This window comes from Oryzias latipes, chromosome 12 (assembly GCF_053564925.1).
Source record: "Oryzias latipes strain Hd-rR chromosome 12, Olatipes_Hd-rR_3.1".
NCBI lineage: Eukaryota > Metazoa > Chordata > Actinopteri > Beloniformes > Adrianichthyidae > Oryzias > Oryzias latipes.
Window position 1 is genome coordinate 22,084,071 of NC_136248.1, and position 22,305 is coordinate 22,106,375.

General features: G+C 38.0%; 1 long non-coding RNA gene across 1 annotated transcript; it reads right to left on the reverse strand.

The window, feature by feature from the left end:
- Positions 1 to 328: 328 nt before the first annotated feature.
- Positions 329 to 20,889, reverse strand: LOC110016057 (uncharacterized). Its single transcript, XR_002291320.3, has 3 exons — positions 4,725 to 20,889; positions 1,013 to 3,356; positions 329 to 865 (listed from the first exon to the last, which is right to left on the reverse strand). It is a non-coding gene; the product is annotated as an uncharacterized LOC110016057 (long non-coding RNA).
- Positions 20,890 to 22,305: the final 1,416 nt, after the last annotated feature.

Genomic DNA, 22,305 nt, shown 5'->3' on the forward strand with positions numbered 1-22,305 from the left:
AGGGCCCCACCCCCGGAGGCGCCGACACCCCAGGCCCGGCACCACCCACCCCACACAGAGAGAGAGGAGCCAGAAAGCGTCGCCCCCCCCCGGAGCAAGCCCAGGCCCCCACCCCCAGACGCCGGCCCTAGAAGAGCTCTGGTCAGGCCTCGACGGGACCGAGGAGGCCAACCGGCCAAGGCAACCACTGATTTCCTCAGCGGAGACCCCGACCCGTTAGCCCCCCCGACCCACACCAATAATGGGCCCCCCCTCCCCCCCAGAACGCCCCCCCACAGGACAGGGCCGACAAGCCCCCCACCCCAGACCCCGCAGCCGAAGTGGGTGACACCCAGAGCGACCGGGGGCCCCGAGAGGGTTGTCCCGTCCCGTCCCAGAGCCAGGGAAGGGCCGATCCCAGGTGCAGATGGGCAGCCCATCCGGAGCCGCGAACAGGGGTGGGATTATCCAAGTTTGCTTCCTTCCACTCCCTTTCAAGCAATATTTATTAATGTGTCTAATTATCCTAAGTTTGATTCGTCATTGTATGAATGTATAACTGATGATTGTACTGTTTTTGTGTATTATTGTTATTTGATTGCTTGAAATAAACCATTTCAAATCAAAAAATCAAATCCAACCCTGCTATAGCAGATTTACCTGAATTAAAAATGCAATAAAGTGAAGTAAAACATTACATTTTGCATGAATTTGATTTTATTCTCAATTTACTATTGAATAAAAAAATTATAGCTTTGGTGTAACATGTGTACTGGTCTGTGCGTGTAAATGCAATTAGGAGCCACATTCGAGAAATAAAACCTGAAGCTCCAGAGCCTCAGCTTGCAGACCCCTGAAGTCATCCTTTCCCAAACTGAAGTGTCCTCTGTGAACAGAAGAACCAAAGATGGCACAACGCAGAAAAAAAATTACATTCGATTCAACAGGCTTATTTTATAAATTCGAAAATGAATGGCTTTTAAAAAGCTCTCAAATAAATGTAATCTATAGTTCAAAGAAGTATAACAATTACCTGACTTTAAAAAAGACAAGAATATGATCAAAATCAAAGAAGTCTCTGGTCTCAGGGATTTCCTCTGACTGCATTTTTTAAAAGATGTTTCAAGGATTTGTCCAGAAATCATGCTCTGCTCTCAGTCGATCAACATCTGCAGTAAACACACTGGATAGTTGAATTTTAGACAAACTTTAAGGAACAACAAAAAAAACCTTCAGCTCGATCTTTTTCCACATAGTGTATGAAAACATGATAATAAACTATTTTGTGATTTGAAACCGTATGTTGCCTATTTTTTTCGATTCAGAGATCATAGCTCCTTTGACTTTTGGCTTGGAGGCTTTAACATTTAGAAATCATTTAGACGGAGGATGAAGACAGATCTTTTGATTTGGCTACCTCAGAGAAGCTCTGGCTTAAAGACCTGAACACCTGTCAGAACACTGGGATGCAGTCTGACTTATGCCCTCATATTTTATTACCTCTTGATGAGCAGGCCTGTGGTGCCATTAATCAAACACAGCATGGCAGACATATCTTCTTATGCATGAACTCAGGCACAGAGCCGTCTCCTATCTCCCCGAGCCACCATCCTGGAGTCTGCATTTCCACTTTGAAATTAAACTACACCAAAAATGCTAAATAATTTCTGCATGAAATTACTTCACACGTTAGTCAATTACTGTGTCAGCTACTGTGGCCAAGCCTGATAATCATTGACTGGGTTGTCTGCTTGGAATATTTGGTGGTACAATTACAGCTACAGTTTCAAGGAACAGTCTAAAATTAAAAATCACTTATTATATAGAAAGAACAAACATTTGTTTGAATAAAATCCTTATATACAGAGTTTATGGATTTATTTCTATAAAGAAAAACCTGTTGGAAAGTTGGCTCCAATATTCTGTTTCCAAAATGTTTTTCAGCAGTTCATCACGGAGGCCATCATAAATCTGATCTCCAAAATATCCCAGTCATCACTTTATTCCGTTTACTTTCAGCACCCTGCTTCAGAATGGGTTGTCACAGTGACTTTCTCTGCTGCCTCAGCTCCTGTCAATCCTTCCTGCTGACTCCAGTCTCTGCTGGTACAGTGTATGATGTTTTTAAGAACACATGTTTTTTGTTTTTTTTTATATAAAGCTGAAATTAATATTCATGAGAATTTGGAGAAGCTTAAAAGTTCAGAACATTTCAAATGTGTGAAAGGGTACAGTAGTTTCCTCTTTTTTGTTGGTGGAAAATTGTTCAATCATAGCAGGTTGCAGCATCTCCCTTCTATTTCTTTATCCAGGGAGCAAAAATCCTTCAAATGATTTCTGATTTTACAGACTGCGAAGAAATCTTCGCAACACAAAAAATAAAAATAAAAGCCTACTTTGACCCAGTGCATATTTATCAGTCAAGAACTTTAATTTTGTATAATTATCTCAGCTAATGCAAATATTATAGCTCAGAGAAGTCAGTTGGCATTGATGTATATTTTTAATATGAATGACCATTTGCTCATTATAGACTTATTCTAACTCTTCAGAATGTTTTGATGTAATTTAATGTGGAAGAAGCTTAGCTCTTTGAGTTCTTCTCTGCTGTGGATAATATAAATTAAAATGGATTACTGTAGCTCACATTTTCTCTCGTTATTTATATTTTCTGCTACACATAACTGCATGTACCTCTGGTTTGTGGTTTTATAGGAAAAGCATATAAATACATATATATAAAAATGTATGATTTAAATAAACAATTAGTGTTAGTTATTAAATAGGGCTTAAGTTATTTCTGTATCCATTTGTATCCAAAATAAATCTCAAATTCAGCCGCTAAAATGACCAACCAAGCTTAATGTCATCATCTCACCTCTCAAATTTCACGAGAAGACGGTATGGAGAAAGGTTATGCCAATTCCGGCAAGGTTGTAATTGAGGATGTGCCACTTCCTGAAACTGCATCCCGCCCAACCTTGTTAAAGAAAGAGGAAAACCATAGTTTCAAAATTATTTTAGATAAAGCGGGGGTTTGTTTCATGATATTTTTTTACGCTTTATAGTAGACTTTTTCTTTGCCTGTGTTACGGCGTGTAGACGGATCCCAGAGCAGAGTCAGACTGGAAGTGTCAGATAAGTGACGTTTATTAGCTTCACTACAGGAACAAAACCAAAGGAGGCAGACTGGCAGTGAAGGTAGGAGGCTGGGCCACAGACAGCGATCACAGGAACAAGGGCGAGGCCACATGGAAAGGAAAATAACCTGGCAGGTTGGAGGAGCCAGGGAGAGGCTTTTAAAGGACCAGTGTAGATTGGGTGCAGGTGTGCAGAGACACCAGTATAGAAGGCCACGCCTCCTGCCCCAGGCCACCCTGCAGAAGCACAAAGCAGACAAAACATAAGTACAAAAAAACACAACAACACAAAACCAAATAAAAGAAAACACCAAAACATAACAGTCTGTTTTCTTTCTTTCCCATGAATTGAAATGTCATTATTGTGATAGCTTTTATGACTATTGTCTGGAAGTTTTAGTGTTTGTCTCCCATCTGATCTTTCACACCTATGATGAATCTTTTAAAATCTTAAAAACTACTGGGATTTTGAGTTTTCTAATTTTACCATTTTTTCTCTTGCAGAAGCTAACATGTTTATGTTTTCACTGTCCAAACTCCCATTGCTTAATGTGAAGATGGTTTAGTTTCTCAGTTATTTTGTTGGTTGTTGTCGTGTTCTGATTTAAGGTTTTGTGTGCCCCCCCCAGTCAGTCGCACCTGGTTTAAGTTGTTAATTATGCACCACTGTTTTTATTTAGTTAATAATCCTCAGTGTATTTAGGTGTCTGGTTTTCAGTTCTTTGTGACTAGATCACATTTTGTCATTCTTGTTTTTTTTTTCCCCTGCTCCTTTAGTTAATGGTTTAGTTCTGTTTATGTTCACTCATTAAATGTTTAATTTATGCCATAAGACTGGTCTCCTGCACTTTGGGTCCTTCGCAGTTGATTTACTTTGTCCTACAAAAAATGTTCTAAGAATGTTATGCTTGTTCATCTTCATTTTGCTGCAGGTACTGTTCATCTTATTAGCTATTACTGTACTTTTCATTTTTGTCTCTTTTCTTTTCTCTTCTCACAGACCCCAACTGGTCACTGTAGATGATCATTCTCATTCTTCCTGGGTCTGGGCTTTCTTTTCAAAAATGTCCACAAGTCAGAGTTTTCCTCTTCCCTTTCACCCTTGCTTGTTCAGTGTTGGCATAACATCAAAAGCCTTTTAATATTTAATATAATCTGTTGGTTCCGTTCATAGCCTATAGTTTACAATTGAGACAATCTGGTTTTACTGTAATTTTCTGAATTTAATTTAACATTTATCTTATCAAAGCTGTGTTTGCTGTTTGTGTAGGATTTTGAGACCTCCGTTGTGAACTTGGGCTTTAAGAGTAAATTAAATTGAAACTATGTTTATTTAAGAAGACAGAGTTTGTCCTGAATGATCTTTACAGTCAATGCATAAATCCAAAAACTCAAAGGATAATTGTCAGAAGTCTGAACTCTTTCACCCCCTCTGGAACCATCTCCAGAGTACTGAATGCACTTAATCTCCCAGCAACCTCAGTGTGCACTTCCTGGATGCCACACACCTGTCTCTCATTCACTCAATCATTTACAATCTGCTTAAGCACTGCACTGAGCCACACTCAGTGTGAAATACTGAGTGTGCCACTCTGCCTTCCTTACCGAGCATTATATTTGGTCCTGATCTGTCATGATCTCACAAGGATGAGGAACCCAGATGCTGCAACCCAGAAGGAAGACAGGTAAGTGGATGATGAGAAAGGATTTGTTTTCTCCAGAGGTGAAGATGGTTGGTTGAAGAAGGTCCAGACTAGACGTGGCTGTGGCGAGGCTGGAGGGTTTAGAAGCGGTTAGCGGGTGCCAAGGGTTTCCGATCTCCTGAGCCTTAGAATGAAAGGTCCGTGCTGCCGTCACTCGTGAGAGTTTGGATCCTGAGACAGGGAACATAGAATTAGTAGGACCCAGAGACTTTGAGCAAAGCAGTAATGAAGCTTAGAACCAGAACTGTCACCATAAGGGGTAACAAACTGGCGTCGAGTAGTGGCGTTGGGCCTCCTTTTGAATCCATAGAAGATGATGAGGAGAGTGATGGCAGCTGGTGGCAATCAGGAACATCAGAGCAGAGCTGGAGGGGGGAGGAGACTGCCAGGCACCGTGACATGATCTTCTGTTTCCTGACCCATGTCTCTGTTTGCCTGCCGCCTGCCCCGACTCTCGCCTGGATCCTGACTACTCTGTCCCTCCTTTGATGATCTTGTGCCTGTTACCAAACCCGGCCTGCCTGACCCTGATTTAGCTTAGTGGATTTTTAGCTGAGCTAATAAACCTGCTACATTTGGATCCAGCCATCTGCCTGTTCTTGTGACAATGTTGTAAACTCATAGATTATTAAAATTGTATTTTGGTTTCCAACTCATATTGTTTGAGGAACACCTGTAACTCATCAGCATTTCATATAAAACATGTCAATGAAAAAAAATTACTAAAAAGTTGCACACAGCTCCATAATGAAGGTGTGCATTGACCCCTATGGAGCATCACTTTCTTCCTGCCTCCTCCTATTTTTATGATTTTTTTTTTTTTTTTTTTTGGTTTCTTTAATGTAAATGTTATGAATGTGAAAATATAAAAGTAAATCATTGTCAACCTTTGGCCCAAATGTTAAGTCAGACAGAGAAAAATAATAGATTTGGTTGAGATCGCAAATACTTAAACAAAATAATTGTAATTGAAGACTGGGAAAAACTAAATACATAGACTTGAGATTTGGACTTCCGACTGGACATGCTTTCGAGTTTGATTTATGAGTTTGATTTATCATTCAAAACACGTTACCTCAACTCCAAAAATATAAAACTGTAGCACATGACAAGGGTTATTTAATACTTTATGCATATATAATTCATATATTTCTTTTTTTCTTTTGTTATTGTTTCATTATTAATAGGATTTTTAACCTTTTTTTTTTCTTGTGTTGATCCCAAACCATGTTTTTTTTTAAAAAAAGAAAAACTTGGTCCACAAGAAAATATTGTTGATATTGGTGGAGCAATAACTGACAGCTGCCAAAACCAAAAGCACATTCAGGCTGCAGACTTACTAAGAAACTCTTTCTTCCTGTCAAATTAGTCTTTATTGTTTAATTATACAGAAGCATTTGGTGCCCCAAGCATCCGCTGCTCCCCATGGTGTACATCAGGACTTACACCAGAGAAGATCTTGAGCATATGTAAAAGACACAAATGCTTTGATAAAACTGCCGTATTTGAGTTCATGGGAAAAGTGTTCACTTCACTTAGATGAAAGCGTTTTTTTATTATTTAAAATGTGAGGTTGCTTTTCATCTGGGCAGAGTCTTTCATTTTGAATTTTGTTTCTACTTTTTGTATAGGGCTAGATACAATGGAAAAATGGGGACAAAAAGAATGCATTTTAGGAGGTACAGTTGCTAGCACAAGGCTTATAACTCCATAATGTGACCCTGTGGTCTGCTCAATCATTTGAAATTTGAGGCTTTCTCCCAAACCTTTCATCTTTTTTCCTCGAATCGGAAAAGTCTGTCTTAGAATAAAAAAAAAAGATGTTTCCCTTTGTGAGGACAGTCAGCACACTGCTGAGCCCAGAATTGAGGTTGTTTCTTCCTTTTTACATTCTTTTTATATAAGAACTCCATCACTAATAAAACTCAACAGTTTTGTTCTCTGAACTGATTTTTTTCCTAGAAATGACATCATGCAACAGTTTCATGGGAACCTTGCTGCTTTCTAATGAGCATATTTAACTGTATCAGCGAATTCAAAGTATTTGGTTTGGATGTCTCTCCTGTTGAATTTGATCAGACTGCCTGACAGACAGACACGTGTGACTTAAAAACACAACACGAGAAACGACATGGGATAGACGTTTTTATCACTCAGCAGATACAAAAAACCTCCTTAACCTTTTAATTTGATGCAGTTAGTGTATAAAATTTAGGTAAATAAAGTTTTTAAAAATATTTCTTGTATTTGGTCTTTTTTTTGTCTTAGTAAATCTAAAAAATGAAATTGTAAACTCAACCCTTACTGTTAACTGGTGATAACAGTGTATAACTTTTTAGTGCATGGTTGAAGTTGCACACACAAGACATATGGTGTGTCTGCTGTGTCATCCATTTTTCCAACTCATGCAATGATGACCAACAAATATTTCATTTAACAAAATTTGTCTGCTAAAACTTCAGCAGATCATATGTGCTGCAAGAATTCTGTTTAAGTTTGAGATACCTCAAACCAGTTTACCTGCAAGTTCAACATTACCTCCTATCTGCAGCATTCAACCAGCACTTTAAATCAGAAGAGTTAATGCAAGTAAAGATTTGTTTGTGTTGCAGAAAAATGTGCATGAAATAAGTCCCTAATCTTTGTAAATTAGGCGCTCAACCGATGACGTGCTTGGGATGAACTCGGACCATAGATGTTTAATCCCCAGAGTCTAGTTGCTGATGGTGGTTAGAGGTCAGACCATCTCAAAGCATTGCTGTAGGTGGAGAATCGGGTGGAGAATGCAGAAAGAGACTACCATTCTATAAAGTTAAAGACAAAATTATTTTTATTGTGGTTGGCTGAGTAGGACGGCTATTTAGTTATTAGTTCAAAGTGAAGGCCACCACTTTCAATAAAAAGTCTATGTAAACGTGCATATATGCGGTTCTCCGTTCAAAACTCATGCATTCATGCGTCACCAATCAAGTTAAGTTTGGGCTCTACTAAGAAACCGTGCAGATATTGAACGCTGAAAGTGAAACCAGTTGAACGAGTTCAGGAACTTGTATTTGGTAGTGATGTATGGGTAGTGTCCTTTTTAATTCACTGAATTAATAACTGTTTGAAAATTGATCACAAAGAAGGAAAAACTAATTACGGTTCGTAGCCGGCTGGAACTATATGTCACCAAGTCTTTCATATATCGAAATAGACCTGTGTATGAAAAAGCCTGGAGCAGAATTTGCGAGATTTGCACTGCTTACACATCTCACACCAAGCCTATTCCAACTATAGGTACATGCGCTAGTAATGGATGGTGACAATCCAATGTGAACCCCAAATGCTAAAACATGTACAGAAACCAGCATTCAGCTCGTTCTGGCACACACGTCACATGCCCGGTGGGTACATAGCATCATATTTCATACAACTACAAGAACGTCTTGTTTTAAACATCCAAAAAATTTGAAAAAGATGTAACTTTGACACTCATAAATAGTCTTTGGGGGGAGGACTACAAAATAACTTAACTTGATCTGAACTTTACCTAGTCTTTTTAGGATAAAGAGCTTTGTGTTGAAAACTTGCAATCATTTGGAATTTGTTATATAGTCACATGCACTCGTAAGGGTGGTGTGATGTTTTGGATTTTCTGGGCCATGGAGGGTATTAGACGAGGCGCATATTAAGGGAGGCGCAAGTGTGTCCTGCTATTCCCTTAATTGAAAATATTACTTACGATTGTCATGTTTGTGGCAAGAAGTGACCTTTCTATATCCTGTGGGACCCCGCCGTACAAGCAGTTGCAACTAAACCATAAACTAATAACAAAGTCAAAGTTTGGCTTCAAAAAAGTTACAAGTGGCCATACATATGCAAACATATAAAATCTGAGAGCCACTTTTTACTTGAAAGTTTTTTACTATGAGGTACATTAGAGTTAGTCATTGCATTACAGAAGAAATGTTGCAACTTTTGACTCAGAAAAATGTCTGGAATTTGCCGATCTCTGCTCGTGCAAGAAAATTCGACAGAGACTAAGCAATAAAACGTTTTTAGATCTTTTTCTTCTTCATTGGTTTTTTCTTGTCTTTGTTTAGTCCGGCTTCTTCCTACAGTCCAAAATATGCTTCTTAGGTTTTTAGTTACACGAAATGCCTTCGCCCACAAGTGGCCAGGATAGGCTCCGGCAGCCCAGTGACCCCGAAAGGGATAGAACGGATTAGAAGATGTATGAATGAATGAATCTTTTGTCTTGATAGCAAACATGGAGAATTTTAAATTGAAATAAAACCAGGAACATATTCATCTGACTGTATGTCAGACAGAATGTCTTAAGAAAATTGTGTTGGAGTTTTGTTTGTTTTCAAGTTCCAGACAGCAGCTGATAACTGACAGCCACATTCTAGACACAAATGATGGCAGCTTGCAGCTGCATTCTGCAAAATATGTTTACCTTAGTTTTCTTCTTTGATGTATTCATTCATTTTAATGCCGATCTAAGCCTACGCTGCCTCAGTCGGAAATATTGTTGCAGTTTTTCTTATTATTTCATTGGAGACAGGATTGCTGAAATGTCAATGTCAACAAATACTTCTTTTTCTTTTTTTTTCAAAGCAACGCTGACTTTGAAATGTCTTGTTTGTGCAGCCAGGACTCAGAATGATGATATGGTTTGCTCTGTATTTTTGTGTGATGGATTAGCAGCCTGCCTAAAATGTACTTGGACATTAAGAAGTCAAAAACATCAGGTGATGCATACAGAAAAAAATTCAATTACATTTAAAGTTTGACTAACTTAAAAACCACTGCTTTCTGCTACTAAGCCTCGAGTCACATGTACCCATACAAGGGTTGACCTTGGGGGCTGTGGGTTTTTGGTTTGTCAGGGCCTGTGGAGAGTCATAGACAAGAGGGGCCGCATTTTAAGAGGAGCACAGATGTGTATTACAGTACGGTACTCTTGAGGCTCTTGCGGCCACCTTAAAAGGCGTCATGAAAATGGAGTGTATGATGGCTTTGCATGCGGTAAGCATATCTACATTTTTGATGTAGGGGTAATGCTGTCATATGGTGTCCATGTGCCACACCCTGGTCCAGGGGTGTCAAACTCCAAGCCTTGAGGGCCGGCCACCAGCTGGTTTTCCAGAAATCCTTCCTTATCTGCTGTTGATTACCTGGACCAGGTGTGTTTAGCCAATAAGAAGCTTCAATGGCAAGTTGGTTGGAAAGTACTGTATATTGGACACCGGCACCTAAGGCCTGAATTCTGACACCCCTGCTCTTGTCGTTAGTGATGTGGCTTCTTACTGAGCATGACCAGAAGTGGCATGCAAGTGCCCCTAGGACGCATGTGAACTACCCACTGATTGTCTAATTTCCTAAATTCTGACATTCAGGTTGCGCGCAAGGAGCATTCAAGGAGCACGCTCTTATTAGTTGAACATAACTAAAGGGCTCCTTGCACAAAAATGAAAAATCTGTATGACATGCCTGCATCACTCATACATCACCCTTCCTTACCATTATGTATTTTATAAGTGTTTGCTACAATCTGTAGCCCACCGTATGCCCGTTAAAAGAAAATGTGCACGAACATTATCACTCCACAGACTCAGAGTGGTCTACGATCTTGATATTTTGTTGGCCACCCAGTGCAGTTGTGACTAAGGCCTCATTTTGTCTGACCTCCATGCAGCCTTGTGTATAGAGAAAGCTAGTTTCTATCTGGTATCATAATTTACTGGCTTTATGCATCAGATCAGATCCTTATTTAAAGAAGTGGGATACAAAACAAGGATGTCCAACTAATGATGTGGTTCAGCAGGGAGAGCCTGTTAAACCCCTGCCGGTTCCCCTTGGAAATATATACATAACAGACAGCTTTGCTTCCATGGATGCTTTTAAAATCAGCTGAGCGACAGCACTTCAACTGTGCCGGCACATGTAAATATCAATCGGGTATTGTGTCTACCTCCTTTTCTGGCTCAGGGGCAGATCGGTGATATATAAACTTCAACCCCCTATTCCTCCTCTGAACTCACAGCACACACAGGACGCTGAGGCGCAACGGAGACGCATCAGTCTTGCCACGAACAGGCGGTATGAAAAGAGATTATGTGGATCAAGCGACTGTAAGGAATCAGGAAGGATGGTCCAAATCTCTTAGAACTCTCTGGCATTTTTTTCTACATTTATCATCCATGCCTTTTCTATATACCTTACAACACGCTTAGGTTCACATGGGACTGCAGACTATTTCTGCTTTCTCTGACCAAAGCAGAATGCATACATGCAGAGTTTCTATCAGAATTACATGGGTTTAAATTGTCCAAGAAACCAGAGAGACAACATCTAAACTCCACAGTGTTTCAGCTAAGATGTAAACCAGCAATTTCTTTGCAAGATGTTTCCAAATGATCCGACCCTTCAGTTCTGCAAACAGTTAACACAAAACACCCCAATATACCTGTTTGAATAATTGCCACCTCGAAAAAGGCATGCATGTAGCTCCAGTTCATAAATGTTTACTCAGAGAACATTTGAAAAGTAGGAGAAACACTGATGTTCATTGAGGATGTTAATGAAGGTACATAATTTACATAATTTAACAACTTCCAAATAAAGGTTTACATAGTCTACGTTGTTTGAGGTTTTTCATCTTCCAAAGTGTGACTGCACAGGCACCAGAAGAGACAAGGAGGTATCCTCCCATCCAAATTTTTTGACTAGACATGGGTTGCCTGTAGGCAGAAAATGTACAAACCTGTACAGGGCACGAAGAAGCACTTATCGGGAGCAGCACTCACTCATGCATCCCTTCCCCCGGTAACGTACCTCACCTGCAAAATGTAGCTAAAAAAATACATAAATTAAATAAAATGAATATGCTTTTTTTATTTTAAAAACATCTAATCTTATTTTTTAGTCATGTCTACTCTAAGAATACTTTTTTTCAGTGTAGCTTTCAACCTTTCTTTGGGAAAAAGGAGAGAATTTACATATTTCCAGTTTAAATACACAAGAATGCAGCAGGTGAGGCTCTCGCCACTTGACTGCGCCACACACACTGACTGAGCTGCAGCTGAGTCATGCGCTTTACCATTTCGGTCTTTCTGTTATCATAAAAAACTCTTTATTTGTTAATTACGTCATTTGGCTAATTCTCACCAACATCTGTGCCAGTCTGTGTCCTATTCAGTCATTTTATTCACTAAAAATGCACATTAAAAAATACACTTTGTGAGGTCTGCAATACACCTGCCTCAATGCAGAGGGCACTGATTATCCCAGAGAATGTGACACAACGGCAAAGGAAAAATGACAAGTTTCTAAATGAAGGGTTATGTGTCTAAGCTTAGGAATTTGTGGAGACGCGTCACTGGCAGTGATCTTCATTGAGACAGAGAGACTTTTGAAAACTTCTACAAACGGGTTATCCATGTCTTTCGTCAGAAACAGGGGTGCACGGACTGCATTTATAAGTAAGAGTAAGTCAATAATCAACAATTTGGTGATTTGTTTTCTATGCTACAGTTTGTAAACGGAAGAAAAATGTTAAAATGAAATTTTAAACAACACACGTCTACTGTTGTCAATCAAATGGTGGATAAGCTACTCTGTAGGGTTCAGTTTGTAAATCTGACTGAACCTCACCTGTACAACATGTCTGTTACATACTCCAGTGTGTTATTTAGCTGTTTGCTATGACTTATCGCCAGCATAATGCATGTAGAAAAAAAAAGCATGACCATTTTCACTCCATGAGCTCAACGAACGGTCTACGGCCGTGACATTTTGTGTCGCCACCTGCAAAAGCAATACAAGTAAGCACAGAAAGCCCGTGTCCACCCACAAGAGTAGTTGTGACAAATCTATTAAAAAGCAATAAACTTTAGCTCCATTTTTTTTTTCTTAAAGAGGGATTTTGATGACTTGTTTGTCTAAGTTGATTACCTTTTTTGATTTTTCATATCCTTTAAATTTATCATTGCTGGCATAAAATGTGATTCAGTGATAACCACAGAATCACTGAACTTTTTTAATTAAAAAATCTTAATTAAATCAGAAAAAAAGAAAACGGGAACTATTTTTATGTACTGTTTAAAAAGGATATTTATGTACTTGCAACCACTTAACACATTTTTGTGCCAATGAGACATTTTTAGCAGCTTTAACAGCAACCTAAAGGAGTGTGACCTGCCAAGTAAGGATGTGTTGCTCAGTAATAGAGACATTATTTTTTATTTTTTTTTATGATTGAAGAACATCTTTTTTCCTTTTACTTTTAAAACAAAAAGAGAGCATGCAATCGCAAATCATAGTGGTTCTTCATTGAAATCAATTTTACATCCATAAAACGAGTAAAAGTTACAAAATTTAGGCTTTTTATCAAACAAACAAAAATCTTCCCCTTTTCAGGCTCTGGGTATTTGATTCTGTGTGGCTCCAACCCTGTGTGCAGATCAGTGTGTGACTTTAAAAGCAGCCAGGAGTTGAACTGTTGTGAGAGTGTGACATGATTGATGCCTGGAGGCAGCGTTGTGGAAAACGTGATTCTACTACACAACTAATGCACTGGTAAGCCATCTTCTGGACTGCCAGAGACTCCAAAAATAAAGGCCCAGGCATACTGACAGCAATGCTGACACTAAATTTAAGCTTTCTACCATCTTTCTGAGTGTGGCAAGACAGACCATCCTATCATAGTTTGCATCAAGAGTATGTAACAATTGACCAAAAGATCTGGATGATAAAATATTAATATTTTAAAGTATGCTGCACAATCCTGAATTTATTTGCACAAATGAAAAGGTCAGGAAAACATCTTTTTCATTTTTATTTTATTGGTTTTATGAAACTCAACAGCACACTGGAGCAGCAGCAGAGTGTTGAGGGTCCAATCTCTGTGACCATGACCACATTAAGACACAATGCTGCTTTCAGCCTCTTCCTCCAGCTCTGAGCATTTACCGGTAGGTATCACAAACACAGAAGAGAGGAGCAGGCAAACCGGGAGGTTGCCCCTGCCTGACCTCACTGGTTATGGGATGACTTTGATTTTCCCCAAGCACACGTCACAAAGTACTTGGATTAAAAGCCTTTATTCACCATGACCTTTCCTTTGCTGGCTTCCCTTTGAGAAATCTTCCCTGCTCCTTCTGCCAACACAGTGACAGGCCACCCCCACCAAAACAAAAAGCCAAGTGGTGGGGTGACACAAAGTCAATAAGGGAGACATGTTGATGCGTGCACAAATGAGAGTGTAATCTTTGTGTTGTTGTTGGTTGTGTCTTACTCTTGGGAGCTCTGGGGGAAAGGTGGGGGGTTCAAGGGTGTGTATTTTAATCAGTATTGTTTAATTCATTTCCCAAAATATCTGCACATATTAGGTTTAAAATGCAATCAGTAAGAAAACTTGAATTTAAAATGTTTGTCTTTAGCTCTTTTGATTAGTATATTAATTATTAACAATTACTAATCTCTAAGAAGCCATCAAAACAACATTTTGGCTTTTTTTTGTGCAAATGTAAAGCCCCACTGTTTGGATTATTTAACAAATGGGACTTTGGCCTTTTGTCACCTGTAAGGTTTGATTAATGCTTTTGCACCGAGCCTCCTTTAAAACCCGAACACACAGGGAACCGTGGCTGCTCGTAAAATAAGTGGAGTGTTTCTGGCCTGTCCAACATGGCACCTTTCAGAGCACTGAGCATGTCAGGGCTGTCCATTTTGCATGTTTTATGAAAGTCACATGCAGAGTCGAGCTTTTCATTTAGAAAACCAAACAAATTCTTCCTGATCTCCCTGAGATGCTTCTGTCCAGTCCGTACGAAAAACCTGACTAATTAGCTGAGCAATAAAGAATTAACCCTTTAACACCAGAGATGTCATCAGTAACACCTAAATAACACATGCTCTTTGACATACTGTAACCCTTCGACTGTTTATACGATCAATTTGAATCAGCCTATTCTGAAGGGCTTTCTTTATATCAGTTTTTCTTCACAAAATTAGCTGATTGTCATGGATTACGTAAACACTTCCCAACTTTAAAGTGTAAAACATGCTTTTTTTTGCTTCAGTGAATTATGTATTTTGCATAAACAGTTTGAATAGCTACGCTAGTCAAAAGGATGTAAAGTTCCGGTGTTAAAGGGTTAAGCTTAAAACAAACAGTAATAGTGAAAACAGGCACATCGTGGAGAAAACTTGACCACTCTTTTTTATAGCCACCAACAAAACCTTGGAGAAGAGGTTATTTCTGTTCTTGTATTCGTGAACTTCAGTTTTTTTTCTTGCTCAGAGGATTTTTTTTTTTTTTCGCGGGGGGGGGGGGGCATATTTCTTTTTTTGAAGTTGTTTTATAATATGTCAATTGTTCACACCTGGGTTCCACAGCTGTGTGGAACACCGGTACTTTAACTCCAATGTTGACGTTCTTTTGATCATAACTCTTCAACTATTTACGCAAAAATCATGTTTCCAGCAGAATCTGTAGCAGAGAAAAGTGCCTTTGCGCCGTTATGGAACACTTTATGTTAGTAATGCGTTGCATATCGGAAGCCATCATGAAAGCCGCTTTATCTCCATTTGTTAATTGCATGAATGTTCAAGGACTTACACGATGTAAAAAATTACTTTATTTAGATCCTTATCTTAAATTTCTGTGGGTTATTGCCAGATCCTAATCAATTATTAAACATGTTTTTTGTTTGTCTGTTTGGTTGGTTGTTTTTTTGCTTAGTTTACCAATTATTACCTCTTTTTTGGCTTGCCTCTGGTTTGTTCCATACATAACTCTCACACTGGATGCAAAAAAATGATCCAGCATTGAAAAACTTGCCTTTCGAGGATCATAGAAATTGCTTTTGAAAGGTTTTAAAAAGGAAATCCACACATTTGACCCTTGTAGCAGATTTTGCACACGGCATCTTAAAACGCATTACCCTGAAAAATCTTGTTGCCTGGTGATAACCTGAAGTTTCTAACTTCAGGTTATCACCAGGAAACCTTAACCCATTTTTATTTCCATCACAATTATTTTTTTTATTTTTTTGTCATCATCCAGTGTTGAAGGTCTGACAAAACACAGAGTGACATGTACCTGATTAGGGTCTCGTCTACCCTTCTGTCCCTTGTATCGGTCATTATCCCTCTCTCGCCGTTGACACGACAGTCACCCTCAATATGTCATGTCTTAGCGTGTGCATGGAATTGATGGAACTGTTACTTTCTATTTTGGCACCTTTTATTGCTTCCACGACTCCCAGGAAGTTTTTAGCCACTTGTGTCAGAGGTGTGGGAGGTGATAATGTTATCAAAGGATGGAGGAGAATGTAGCATAAGTAAAAAAAAAAAAAAAAAAGAAAAGAAAAAGAGCGGCATGATGAAATAACATTAAAACAAATCTTCTCTTACTTTTCCGGAACAAAAAGTAAAAAGTTTGTTCTGAATTAATGGAAAATGTGTTATGCAGAGTTTGAATACTTTGTCTTTTGCTCCAAAACTTTTGGATGACAGGGCTTTTATTTCAGAAAATAATTGCATTTACACAGATGTTAAAATGTATTTCAAGCAACATTCTGCTCCTCAATTCAGAATAAAAAGCTTCAGCAGCTTGGAAAAGACATACTCAGAAAAACAAACATCACTCTCGCAAACACACAGACATACTAGGCAAACAGATGAAATGTGGAGTATAATCACAATAATTTGATTTGAATGGATATTAACACGTATGTTTTTCTCCTAAATAAATCACGGTCGTGCTTTCTGGCCGCTGGCAGTGTTTGTCATTGTCCAATTGGTATGTGCCACCCGCAAGTAACTTTATCTCTCTGTCCAGCTTTCCATCCACCCTGGCCAAGTCCTCTTTCCTTCCACTGACAAAAAAAAAAAAAAATTGTACTCTTTGCACAAGGCCCCTTCATTCATTCTAATTAAGCCAACTGAAACTAAATAGCAGAAGCTTTGTTTACAAGGGGTTAGCTGCGCTCAGCATTCTGTGCACGGAGGCACTTGCCTTTGCAGCCAGTCAGGGGTTTATCTAAAGCCACACTTACTGCTTTCAGTAATTTACATTTGTGTTTTCCTTTCCACTTATTTCCATATCTGCTGCTGTGCGGCTATGTTGCCTCCACAGAAAGTGAAAAAAATATATATATAAATATATATATATATCAATCACATTTAGGCTATGGGCTGTTTTGGCAGCACAAAAACACGGGCAGCCTCTCAGCTTTCACAAACGTAATGGTGATGCAACAGCATCATCAGCATCACGAAAGGCAGGAGTGCTAAAGGAGGTTTTAAAAAAAAAATGAGATTTGATTTTATAGTTAGCTAATAACATTACTGTAGAAAGACAGAAAAAATAACAGAAATATCAAAGGTAAAAAAACATTACATCTTACTCCGGCTAAGGTTAATGAGAAACCCAAAATAGAGAGTTCCATGCCACCAAACATTCATCAAGCCAAATGAAAAAGAACTATTTACAAAATGTTCAAAAAATATGTAAATTAAGTTGAAAGCAAATGATGAATTTCAAAAATTTTCTGCAACAAAACATAAATGTATTCTACTTGACAAACATCACTAATCATAGTTTTCTTCTAAATATCTATGTCCCCAATTATTAATTACCTTATCTGAACAATTTGTTTTTAATATATTAAGAAAAAAAATTCTAATTGGATCTGAAGCAACCGACATGTCAGGTTGTAAAACAAATGGAACAGTCAAATAGGAGCTCATTTTTCTGGAAAAAACGTCCAAGCCTAATATCCGAGCTTGCTGAGGCATGACATATCTGTTGCCATCTCTAACTGCTGTTGTGAATGCAACATTTTTCTGAATGTAAAACAGTAAGAGATTCATACACTGCGGGCTAAACTATGACAAAAATATTGGATCCCAGGTTTGGAAGTTGAACCTTTACGTGTCTGTAAAAGTTTCGCTTCTGCTGTCAGGGCAGACAGTCGCAGAGATGTGCAGCAGACACATGAAAGGTCAACTGATTTATTAAACCAACTTGAACACTAAAAACAAAAATAGCTGAGGTGAGACTTTGAACCGGAAAAAGACGTAAAGTACAACTGACACGCGGATCCTGCCACCGACAGCTGAAACCACGGAAATTTACGCAGAGAGATAATTAGAAAAGAAGCAGATGTGGTGATTGGAACTGAAAGCAGGGATCAACAATTAACGGGCAAACTGAAGAAGCGGATAACATGAATGCCAGTGACTGATGGAGGTGGAGGGTGTGGAAAAAAAAAATCCTGACCTTATGTGGTTTGGTTTCACACTGCACTCTTGAGAGCAGAATAAAGGACTCACCAGCTGCTCGGTGGGGGATGTGTTGCCCAGAACAAGGGCAAAGGGAGAGGAAAAGGCACAAAAATTGTCTCACTGGTTTTCTAACAATTTTAAAGCATTTTCAAAACTTTCCATGAGTAGCATCAATATGTGATAGTTTTGAGTACTTTTTCTCAAAATATATGCTTGTCATATTCTGTCTTTGATTTTCCTGATATATTTTTATTTATACTTTTTTTTGAAAGCCAACAGAATATATGTAAACCAAGAACCTCGTTTTTTAACTTTAACACTGCAGCTTTAGCTCGAGTGTTGACATTCTTTGGACTACAGAAACCTTTCAACTGTTGATGCAAAAAACGTAATTCCAGTGGATTCTGAAGTGGAGCTTTGCACCGATATGGAACATTTACACTCGTGAAGTTTTTACACCATTAATGTAAATCACCTTATTCTGATGCAGACAGAAGAGGCTTTGTGCTATTTTGCTACACTTTATATTAGTAGTTTATAAATAAAATGCAGCCATTGTTTTGAATATTGGAGCAAAGCGGCTTTTCTCAGCTTTAGAATCCGCTAAAATTATGATAACTGCAGAAACACTCTAAGTAATCCACAGAGCGCATGTTATTTTGTTGTCGCTGGTGACAACTCTGGTGTTAAACAGTTAAAGACCTACTCAGATAAAAAAATCGAATTATTGGTGTTTATTACATATTCCTGCTGCATTTTTCTGATGATTGAGGACATATTTAAAGCAAATGAAGTAGCATTTCTGAGTTTTTATTCATTGAAATCTTTGTGACTCAGGAACAGACGAATAAATGCAGTTTGAAAAAGTGAAAAATAACTTTTCTGTTATATAGAAATATAATGGGTGGGCCACAAGCTCCCTGCTCTGCTCCTTTCTGATGTATCCACAAATAGATCCATGTACGTCTTTGTTTTCTTCCACTAAGCTGGCTGGCTCACAACTGTATGACTGAATTGTCCCAATTTTGCTTGCCATAAATTTTACACTGGGAATGTTAGTTTGGGGATAAACAGAGTTATCAGCAACAGAGAGGAGAATAGGGGGTGGGGTTAATCTTTGCCAACGTTCTTTTCCTGAACTTGGAAGGCAGAGAAACTATGTCTTAAAAAATGACGCTGGTATTTTGATTTTGGCTAAAAACAACCTAATCAGAATTAAAATACCACTGGGAAAGCTTTAAGAATTTATCAAAAATTAATCTGAGGGGGTCTATAAGCAAACAATACAAAGGGTACACTCAAGGAAAGAAACTGTGGATCATATAGCACAGTATGACAGTGAGCTCAGGGTAACAAGACAGAGCTAAGCACATCTACAGAAGCAGATTCATTGGAAAAAAACAGCAAATATTTCAAATCAAGAAAGAAAACAAGATGAAAACAGGTCAGGAGACAGATTTATGTTATCCTGTTTTATAATATAAAACCAATTAGTAAAACAAATAACATTAAAGGGGGATTGGTTGACTTCTCAGCAGTCCTTGTCCTTTGACTAATTTATTTTTGCTAGTAAACTGCCTACCATGAGTCTCACCTGATGGAGCAGTGGTCTCCTATAGCAGTGAGGTTGGTGTTTCAATTCCCACCTCCTCAAGTCATTTGTTAAAGTGTCCTTGAACAAGACTGAACCCTGAGCTGCCTCCAGTGAGTAAGGTCAAGCGGCACAGCAGCTCCCTCCACATTGGTGTGTGCATGAATAGATAAAAAGAGCATTAGGTATCACAGAGTAAAGAAGTGCTTTACAGGTGCAAACAGTTCCTGTTTTGTCATTCTACCGTGGTCTGGTCTGCCCCACACCTTTTTGCTCTTGAAAAAATGTTCTGGGTATCAGAGGCATACAGATAGTATTCTTTTGGGGTTGCTAAAAGATGCAATGAGCAAGGCATGAATTCAGAAATGAACCCCTCCCACTGTGTAAATTTCTAAAAAGTGAGACTGTTTTTTTTTGTGTGTTTTTTTTTAATGGCTGACCTAAAAATAGCCAAATTATGGCAGATAAAAGCAATAAACCATCAAGAAACTAAAAGGATCCTTATTTGATCCCATTCATATAATACATTTACTCCAAAAGTTCATGTTTAATGAATTTTTCCTGCCTTGAACCTAAGACCTATTCACCATGAAATTATACAAGGAGGCTACTTTACATTAAATGGGTATCATTGAAATACATATCATATATTTACAAACTGATTTAAAAAAAAAGCTTTTTTTGAGCTAATATGCATTTTAGAATTTTTCCCTTTTAACCTTTTTTATGAGTATACAGTTTAAAACTTAAAGACATTGACAGTTATTACATATACATGAAGTGAATGTTTAACTATATTTTAAATTTTTCATTTACTGAATGTACGATTCAACAATATATTTATTCAATTAATACATTTTCAAAATGCCATTTATTTGTCACTAGGTACAAAACCTTTTTTGACTTTAAACTTTAGTAAACTACACATAACAAGCACAAAACCCCTGGCTGGTTACCTTAAACGTCCTATCCAACTCAGCTTATTTTCACCGAATGTGCTAAAGAAAAGTGCTCTGTAATGGGTCCACATTAGATGCTAAAGTTGCAGGTTACACAATGAAAAAAACGCTAATCTGATGTGACAGTAAGCAAGGGTCCAAGCTGGAGGAGAAACAAAAACCCGATACCTGCACAGCACTTAGCCGTGGCCAATTACACATTAACTGGATCATCGGGCAAGAGGGGAGAAAAAAGACTCGATACTCTTTCTGCTACTCCAATAGTTGACTTCCAACACAAAGACACTGCAGCAAACAGACAAAATAATTAAAAGATGAAGGGCAGTACATCATCACTTTATTTTTGTCAACGATGTAAATATATATATATATATATATATATATATATATATATATATATATATATATATATATATATATATATATATATATATATATATATATATATATATAATAACTCTGTAAAGCCCACTACATCGAAAAATTGACAGAAAATATTTTTAATGAAAATAACAAAAACATTAATATTATCCTTTTTTGTGAGCTACAGACAGTTTCAATATACGTTGGGAGATTTGTTAAGTTTTTTTTTTATAATAATGTTGGTTTAAGGTGCAAAAGTATCAACATAAGTTTTCAGAAAAAATTACCCACCATCTTAAGTTTGACCCACACATCTTTTACATGCTTTGACTTTAAAGTATTAATACATTTTGCATCGTTTTAATACAGCAAGTAGTCCTTTCAAGTCAACAGTAAAAACAAATGAGTTATTCTCACCATGAAGTTTGGAAAATTAGCAAAACTTTCTTGGCAAAAGTCTTACTGAGATTTCATAGAAGCAGACATTTCTAAACGAGCAGGAAAAGTTCTTCTACTGCCCCTAGTGGAATGATGACGAACTACAGGGTCGAAAACATGGTCCAAGTAATATAAATTGGTTTAGTTTAGATCATATTAATGACATAAGGGGTCTCAGAAATGCATATCAAATATGAAATAAATGGTTAAAAAGGTGTAAAGTGTATTTTCAGCAAATGTCTAGGGGCAAGTGAGCAGGCTCACCATGCTTTTGGTTTAAGAAAGCAGAAAGAAAAGTCTTCAAGTTTGCTGTAAAACTAAATAAAAGCAGAGCAGGTTAGATGTAACTTCATTTGAATGATAATGGCATCTCCTTACAAACCGTTGGGGAAATGTGTCAGCAAGTTGCAGGTGGCTGAACGATTTCAAGTCAAGCCACTATATTGAACCAATCGATACACTTAAGCTCAATTTTCAACTTCAACTTTATTTACACTGCACTTTCCTACCGATGCCACAATCAAGTGCATCCAAACAACAGAAAGTGACAGTGACGTTGATATGTACATGCATTGGTGCAAAAACACAAAACAAACACCAAATCTTCACACATTAATGAAAGGCAGATCTGTGCACTGTCACATGAGGATTTCTGTCAAACCCACCTTCACAGCAGTTTGACAGTACGTTGCTCTAGGCATTAACTCTAGGGATCTCATTTGAAGAAGTATTGAGTTGGCACATCCCTGACAACCTTCCTATTTTTTGCTCCATATGCAACTATTCCTGTTGTAAAGCAATGTGCAGGGATAGAGAACTTTAATAAATAAAAATAGGAAAAAACATTATTA